This window comes from Ailuropoda melanoleuca, chromosome 12 (assembly GCF_002007445.2).
Source record: "Ailuropoda melanoleuca isolate Jingjing chromosome 12, ASM200744v2, whole genome shotgun sequence".
Lineage (NCBI taxonomy): Eukaryota > Metazoa > Chordata > Mammalia > Carnivora > Ursidae > Ailuropoda > Ailuropoda melanoleuca.
In genome coordinates, this window is record NC_048229.1 from 6,099,296 (window position 1) to 6,107,041 (window position 7,746).

General features: G+C 59.3%; 1 protein-coding gene across 9 annotated transcripts in view; it reads left to right on the top strand.

Annotated features, from left to right (window-relative positions):
• The window catches only part of PITPNM2 (phosphatidylinositol transfer protein membrane associated 2), a 109,448-nt gene that overhangs the window by 31,598 nt on the left and 70,104 nt on the right, over positions 1 to 7,746 (top strand). The window contains exon 1 of one of the 9 annotated variants that reach the window (XM_034638679.1): positions 909 to 1,004. The exons of the other annotated variants lie outside the window; for them this stretch is intronic. The gene's annotated coding sequence lies outside the window, so the exon portion shown is untranslated. Of the gene's footprint in view, positions 1 to 908; positions 1,005 to 7,746 lie in introns of those variants that run through there. 9 annotated transcript variants of the gene reach the window in all.

A 7,746-nucleotide genomic window follows, 5' to 3' on the forward strand; every position in this document is an offset into this window, starting at 1 on the left:
CCATGTGGAGATACAGAGGCCCCAAGCCAGGCCTCCTGGCTCTCTCTCCCCAGCCCCATTTCTGCCGCTTGGAGTGTGACCGAGCCAGTGGCAAAGGCCGGCCCGCCAGCCCCCCAGCCCCCCTACCCCCCTGGCCCTCTGCATAGGTGGCTGTGGGCAAAGGAGCCCTGTGCAGGGGACACACTTGTTCCTAAGGGTGGGAAATGTGGCTGACACTCATGAGGCCTGTGACTCGGCGTCCGGCTGCTCTGATTTTTAGAAATGGGGAGGTGGGTGGAGGTCTGCAGTGCCTCCCCGGACCCCAGGGCCCCAGGCGTTGCCCAGGCCTTCGGAGAGGCTCTGGCCCCTGTCCCCGCGGTATGGCCGGCAGCGCCGCCTGAGATGAGAGCACAGCTCTCAGCAGGGGCGGGGCATGACGGAGCGCGGAGCCAGGTGAGGGAGGCCGGCTCCTGCCCCAAGCCCCCTCTCATGCTGTGCAGAGCGCTCCTTGCCCCACTGGGCCTCCGTGGGCCCCAGACTTGGGCTGGGGGAGGCTGCGCCGGGAACAGGTGGGGATTGGCTCTCCGCTGACGCCTTCCCTCTGGCATATGGCTCCTCTGCCCGCCTCAGGCTCTGCCAGCGGCTCCCCCTTCTCCATGGCAACTTAGCTCAGTGGTCCCAGTGGAGGAGAGAGAACCAATTCTCCCTCTTCCCCCCTCCCTCTCCTCTCCCCACCTCTTCCTCCTGGCCTCCCTTCCTCCTGCGTCCCTGCCAGCCCGGGGCTCCTGCCTGCCTGCCTGCCGGCCGGCTGTCTCTCCATCCATCCGGAGACCTCGGCGCTCGGGGGCGCCCTCCGGACGCCAGGCCTGGGTTGCCAGCAGAGCTGCGAGCCGGGGGCGGCTCCCTGAGGCGGGCAGCATGGGGAGCCGGGCGGACCTCCGCAGACACGGGGGGCTGCGGTGCGCCGCTCCGGCTCTCACACTCTGTCCCCCCTCTTCCCCTTCCTTACATTTTCTTCCTGAAAGGTAATTTTCCGAAAACTGTCACAGCCTTGGGACGGGTTTATTAGCAAGGAAAGCTCCGTCTGGTCACGTGGGCTGCTGGCTTTCTCTGAGTAGCTGGGGCAGAGGGAGCTGGGGAGGGAGAGGCATGGCCTGCCTGGCCGGCTGGGAGGGGCTCCGCAGAGCTGGGGGGCCTGGGGTCTCCTGGCCCCTGGCGCTTGAGCCCGCTGCTGTCTATTGCACTCCTGTTTGCCCGCGTAATTGCTGCAGAGCACGGACAGTCTGCTTTCCTGGACCTGGACCTGGTCTGGCCGGGGGAGGGGACGTGGTGGGGCTCGCACGTGCGCCCTAGATGGGACAGGGCTCCCCAGCGGCCCCCCGCGGGCTGTGCATCTCTGCTAGTTCACTCTCACCTGGAATGGAGTTCAGTGGGGGAATGTGTTGTCCCCATAACCAAGAATCTCCGAGAGGATGGTGGAAAGCGAGAAGCCTCTGCTGGCTAGTTCCTGGTGGCTAAGCCATCTGTCTGGGACCGTCCCTCAGCAGAGTTTGGTTCAGACAGGATTTTAAGACCACTGCCCAGTGGGTCGACATTCTGTCTCGTCTTCCCCACTTCCAGCCATGGTGCTCAGGATGGCTTTCCTGGAGGGAGCCGCTGAGGTCCCGGGGCATTCTCCAGATCTGCGCCCTGTGGGCGGGCGGGGGGGAGCCCCCTCCCTGTTACCTCTGTCTCCTGCACAGCAGTGCAGGGGCGGCCCTCCCATGGTCCACTAAAACATCTATGTTGACGGAAAGTGAGGCCCAAAGGGAATGGATTTAGCACCCAGTCCTTAGAAGCCACGGGTTGAATGGTGTCTGAGAAGCCCTCTGTGATCTTTAAATAGAAAGCGAGCGCCAAGTGGCCTGTCTGACTCACAGGGAAGCTTCAAAGTTTGGTGCAGGTATGCGGGAAACAGCCTGAGACTCTGAAGGAGGCGCCCGACGCGGGGGGCTAAAACGGCGGCTGTGTGTCTTAGAGCCAGGCTCCCGGGCGTCTGGTTGGATTATATATTCTGTTTCAGTGTCTTCTCTGACAGATTGCTTTAATAACAATTCAGCCTCGAAGGCGGCCCGAGACAGGGCTCCCCGTCTGGTTCTGGGGTTGGGGCTCTTCCAACTATATTTACACATCCCCCAAACCCCTGTTTCTCCCAAGCTGCCCTAGACCCTGGATTCTGGGTCCTTCCCCTTGACAATCAGGCCGGTTCCTGTTGGGCTGGACGAGAAGAATGCTTCTGTGTCTGCAGACGTCTGCACTGTCTTGCTTTCCCCTCACTTTGAGCCTGGAGTCTGTCACAGAGACCCTCCTGGCATCTGGGTGCTGTGCAGGCTTCTTAATGACATTACCCGCGTCTGGACTCTTGTTGGTTTGCTGTAATTTCTGATAAGTTTTCGAGCTGAGTGATGGGTGGGAGGCGGTGTGCTGGTTTTGTTTGGTTTGCTTTTGGTTTGCTGGAGCACGGAATTATCTGATGTGACACGAAAGAGGTCTGCCCCACACGCGGCGGTGATCTGCTCCCGTCTTTGCTGTCAGCCTCCACGGGAGGCTGACCCCGCGTGCCGCAGCTGGGGTGACTCTGCCCTGGGGTCTCTCATGTGCATCCAGGGTGGGGGTGTTGCTTTGGTGATAGACGTGTGCTCAGTCATCCCAGCAAGCCAGAAAGTCGGAAGGATGGCAGAGCGGGGCTGGTGCTGGAGGGGGGAAGCTCTGCTCCACTGACCCGCCTGGTCTCATCCATAGTGAATCCTGAGTGCTCTGTGCCAGCCTCCCCCAGCACAAGGAGCCAGCCTTCTCTCTTAGTGTAATTTCACGTAGCAGTGACTTACTTGAAAGCTTCTGTAAAGAGCCGCAGAGGGTGTGAGAGCAGGTCGGAGAGGTGGGAGCCCTGGCTGCTGATGGCTCTAGCCAGAGAAAGTGTGGAAAGCTCATTCCAGGAAAAGTGGGATAATCATCCGTTGGCTGGCGTTCAGGCGGTGAGTGACTCTCTTCCTTAATTCCACGGGAGCACTGGGATACAGGGAAGGGCTCGGTGGGAAGCCCGATGGTTCTGACAGCTCTCACGAGGCTCGGAGAGGAAAACCTGTTTTACTTTTCCCCTGAGCGCTGGTGTCCACCACCCAGGCTGGGCCAGGCAGGACAGCAGTGCTGGCTCAGCATCCAGGATTCTCGGACTCGGAACCTCGAAACCGCGTCCACCTGGGAAGCTGAGCCAGTGCCCTGGGCCAGCCCCACGCTCGGCTCAGAGAAAGTCTGTTGGTGGTAGCTGCTGATGTTTGCTACACACATGGTTTAAGAAAGTGAGCAAGAGAAAGGAAGCTCATGAACATCAACGATCCTGATCTGTCTTGCGATGTCACACACACACACACAGACACACACACGCAGCCACGCATGTACACTCACACTCCACACTCACACATACACACCCATGTGGTCTGCACACACAGGCAATCTCAACATATGCACCCCCCCACATACATGCAGCCCCCCCACCCGTATACACAGCCACACATGTGCACACTCACACCCTCATGCACACGTGCAAACAGTTGCATGTGTGCACAGTCGCACACACGGATCCGTCTTCCCCTTCTGCCGTCAGGGCTGCACGCACCCATTGGCATTCTGCTGGTGGCAACGTGATCTCCTATAAAAGGCCCCTGGTGTTGACAAGATTGTACGGCTTCCCGTTTATGCATTGCTTTTCAGCTTTTTTTCTTACCTGCGTGAGACAGACCCTTCCTGCCCACTTCTCCCAGCACCTGTCTTTCCCCTGCCCCCTGGGGCTGCGTCGTCGCATGGCTCACAGAGTCTGGCACATGTGCGTTTGCAGGGAAAGCCCCCGGTTTGCCAGCTTTGCATCCTGGGCCTGTGAGTGTCTCAAGCCAAAAGGAAGGGGAGTTGTCAGAGAGATTGCTAAGCTGCAGATGTGCAGAGCAAGGCCAGGCGCGCGCACATCCCTGCTCTGGACTGTTCATATTTAGGCTTCCTTGGCTTTGCTTCCCAGTTTCTCCCCATTTCTGGTTCGTTTCTCAGAGCTCAGTCTCAGCAGTCTCTGCCCCCCCCCCATCTTATCTAAGTTAACAGTCTGCAGCCGCGTTAGAAGTGCTTGGTGTGGTCCCATTTTACACACAAGCACACTGAGTCTCAGTGGGCTTGAGTAACCCACACAGGGAAGCCAGAGCGTGAACTCAGATCTCAGATTCAAATTCATTCATTCATTCGTTCGTTCGTTCATTCATTGGGCCCTGTGCCACTGAGCTTTGTGATAAGAGGAGTCCATCCATCCTAGTTGTCTGAGGAAAGAAAAGGAAAAAGAAAGAAGTGGAGAGCAGGCCCTGAAGGAGGCCCCAGCCCGGGGCCTGAGTGGGGAGCCCCTCACTGTCTGCCCCCCAGCCCCCCACTCCTGCCTGGAACTCGGGAGTCAACACTGTACCGTAGAGAACTTCCATCACCTGGGCCGGACCCGCTCTTTATTCTGCTTTCTTCTAAAAATGTTTCTGGCATCATCACATCATCGGGAAGACAGTCTGCAGAGAGGGGTCTGTCTGCTCTATGCCGAGAGCTTAGGTGTGGATGGCTCGATGTAGTAGGAGGGGCACTGCGTGTCAGGAGACTGAGCCTCAGTTTCCTTCTCCTTCACACGCCTCAGCACGAGGGAGGGGTGTGTGAGGGTGCCGGGCAGACTGGGATCGTGCTCATGCCCTCGGACTTCCCAGCACCTTATGCTCTGATGCTTCCAAACAGACTGCATGCGTGTAGACTGTGTGCATAGACACGTGCAGGGAGAGAGCACTCAGTGGTAAAGCAAATGATGTAAACAGTCGTGCTGGGGTGCGGGTATATGAAAGTTCTCACAGTATATTTGCAACTTTTTTGAAGTTAAAAGGTATGTGAAAGAAAAAAAAAAAGACTTAGTTTAAGGGCTTTTCCCCAAAGGATTTGTACCTCAGAGACCCCACAAGAAGCCACATGGATAAGGCCAATGGCTGGGCGAGAGGGAGCCACGGGGGTGAGACTTTCAGGCCACGCAGTCTCTCTAGAGGCAGTGGTCCCAGGCACGAGGGCCTCCGAGGTCAGGCTCCTCCCCAGCTCCCTCCTGGGGCTCCCTGATGGGGCTCCAGGCTGGGATGCCTTCCCCAGGGCCCCTGCCTGGTGGCCTGAGTCTCTTCTTCCATAGGACACAGCCTGCTGCCTGTCCCAGGCCCAGAGAAAATTGTTTGTGACTCTTGATGGCTTCTCGATGGGGTGCTGGTTTAACCTGTGGTTGCGAATGCTTCCATTATGTCAGCCTTGTGGCCCCCTGCTGCCTGGGTTCCTGAGAGCCCCTCGCAGTAAATGGCTACCCTCCGATCCTTGGGGCAGTTGTGGCGAGGGAGCACTAGACCGTCAGTCCCATCCCTGTTCCTCGCAACCTCCGTGCCTCCATTATCTCCCTGACAAAGCCTAGCCTGGTGGGAGTGAATAAGTCAGCCACTTGATGTGCCCTGTTCAGTTCAAGCTAGCAGCAGCTCCCCAGCATCTGCCTCAGTTTCCCCACCTTGTTGCCATAGCGAGAGGCTGTTTTCTCCCCAGGTCCCCATCACCTCTGTGAAGGCAGCTTGGAGGGTAGCAGGGAGAACAGGAGGCGGTACCCCAGAGGAGCGCTGGGACGTTGGGCCACCTCTAGCCTGTCTCCCACCCTTAGGTGCCCACCTGGTGCTGGGGGAGAGCAGAGGGTGAAAGCGAGTCAGAAGACCTTGTCCTGATCCCCCCTCTGCCATCAGCCTGGGCACGAGGCCTTGGAGAATTCCCTTGGCCTCTCCGAGCCTCAGTTTCCTGGTCTGTGCAACAGGGTTAATGGCAGGTGCCCTCTGGAGACCAGAAGGGCCAAGAGGGACTGTGTGAGCAGAGCACTTTGTTCCTCGCCGGTGCCCTCCCTTGGCCTGTCACTCGGTGCCCTCATGAAGCACTTCACAGCTTTCTAGGTGTGTGCACACCATCATCGCAGCCTGTGGCCACGATGGGGCTCTGGCAGGCTGCGGCAGGCTGCGGCAGGCTGCGCGGACCGGGAACCGGGGGACGGTTCATTTTAAAACGCTCTTGCTGCCTGGCTTCATTCACCTGCTGGGCTCCTGCTTACCTGCATGGCTAAGGCCTTCCCGAGACTCTGGGCTCCCAGGATGGGGAAACTGGGAGGTCGGGGCAGACCTGGGGTGTCAGGAAGAGCAAGGCTTGTTAGCTACTGGCTGGAGGGTGAGTCCCGGCTCTGTGACCTCCAGAAGTTGCTAATCCCAGGAACCTTAGCTTCCCTCTGTGCAGAACAGGGATGTTGGGTGAGAACGTGAGACTGTGCTTGCCTGGCCCACAGGAGTAAGGTGACAGGGTGACCGTTTTATAAGGCTGTCCTCCAGCACAGAACTTAAAAATGGATTGCTTTCAAACGGCCGCTCCCTATCAAAGCCTGTCCTCCTAGGATCAGGGCCAGGCCAGCTGCTGCTTTTCGTGCTCCCAAATGTTTGGAAGGCCGGTGCTGCTCACAGCCAGGGGGACCTTCTATCAGGAGGTGTGGTCATGGAGCTGCCTGGACCCTGGAAGATGAAGCCTGGGCTCTGCCAGCCCCCTGAGCATACATGGCACAGCAGGGGTGCTGATGGGGAAACCGAGGCACAGGGCTGCATCCCAGCTGGAGCTGGTCATGGCCATAGCGCCCAGGAGGGGCCCCCCTGGACCCACAGAGACAGCCAGGGCCAGAATTGGTGCTTGGGTCACCANTCCTCCAGCACAGAACTTAAAAATGGATTGCTTTCAAACGGCCGCTCCCTATCAAAGCCTGTCCTCCTAGGATCAGGGCCAGGCCAGCTGCTGCTTTTCGTGCTCCCAAATGTTTGGAAGGCCGGTGCTGCTCACAGCCAGGGGGACCTTCTATCAGGAGGTGTGGTCATGGAGCTGCCCGGGGCCTGGAAGATGAAGCCTGGGCTCTGCCAGGCCCCTGAGCGTACATGGCACAGCAGGGGTGCTGATGGGGAAACCGAGGCACAGGGCTGCGTCCCAGCTGGAGCTGGTCGTGGCCATAGCGCCCAGGAGGGGCCCCCCTGGACCCACAGAGACAGCCAGGGCCAGAATTGGTGCTTGGGTCACCACTAGCCCTCTGACTTCCCAGGCAGCAGTCAACACACCGGGGTTCCAGGTCAGGCCTAGCAGATGGGCAGAGACCGACAGAGACCCGGAGGAGCTTTCCCAAGTCACCCAGAGCCATGCTGGGCTGGGCGGCTCCTGGAAGCAGGACGGACTCCACCTTCCTCCCCCCACTGGCCCCTGCCCCACTGCTCCCCATTTATAGCTATGGAGGGCCCTTACTGCCCCTTCTGAGCAGTGCTGGCCCGAGTCCCAGCCTTCTCGGGCCCAGCTCTCACCCCACAATCGACCCGGATTAGGCTGATGCATGAAGGGGCATGTGGGTGCTGGGCCCTTAGGAGTGTCCCCCACACCCCCCACATCTAGCCCAGGCCAGGCTGAAGAACCGGTTGGTCCCTGTGAGGTCATTTAGACGGCAGGGCCCCAAGCGGCAGCCTTGGGGACAGCTTGAGGAAGAGGCACTGCCCTGTGCCTTGGAGCAGAGCGTTCCATCTGACGGGCAGCCTGCTGTCTGACCACTTGGCAGTCGTGGGAAGCGAGAGTGGCAGCCAGTGGGAAGGGCTCCTGCCTTGGCCTGGCAAGTGTCGCGTTCCTCCGAGTCGCCCTGCC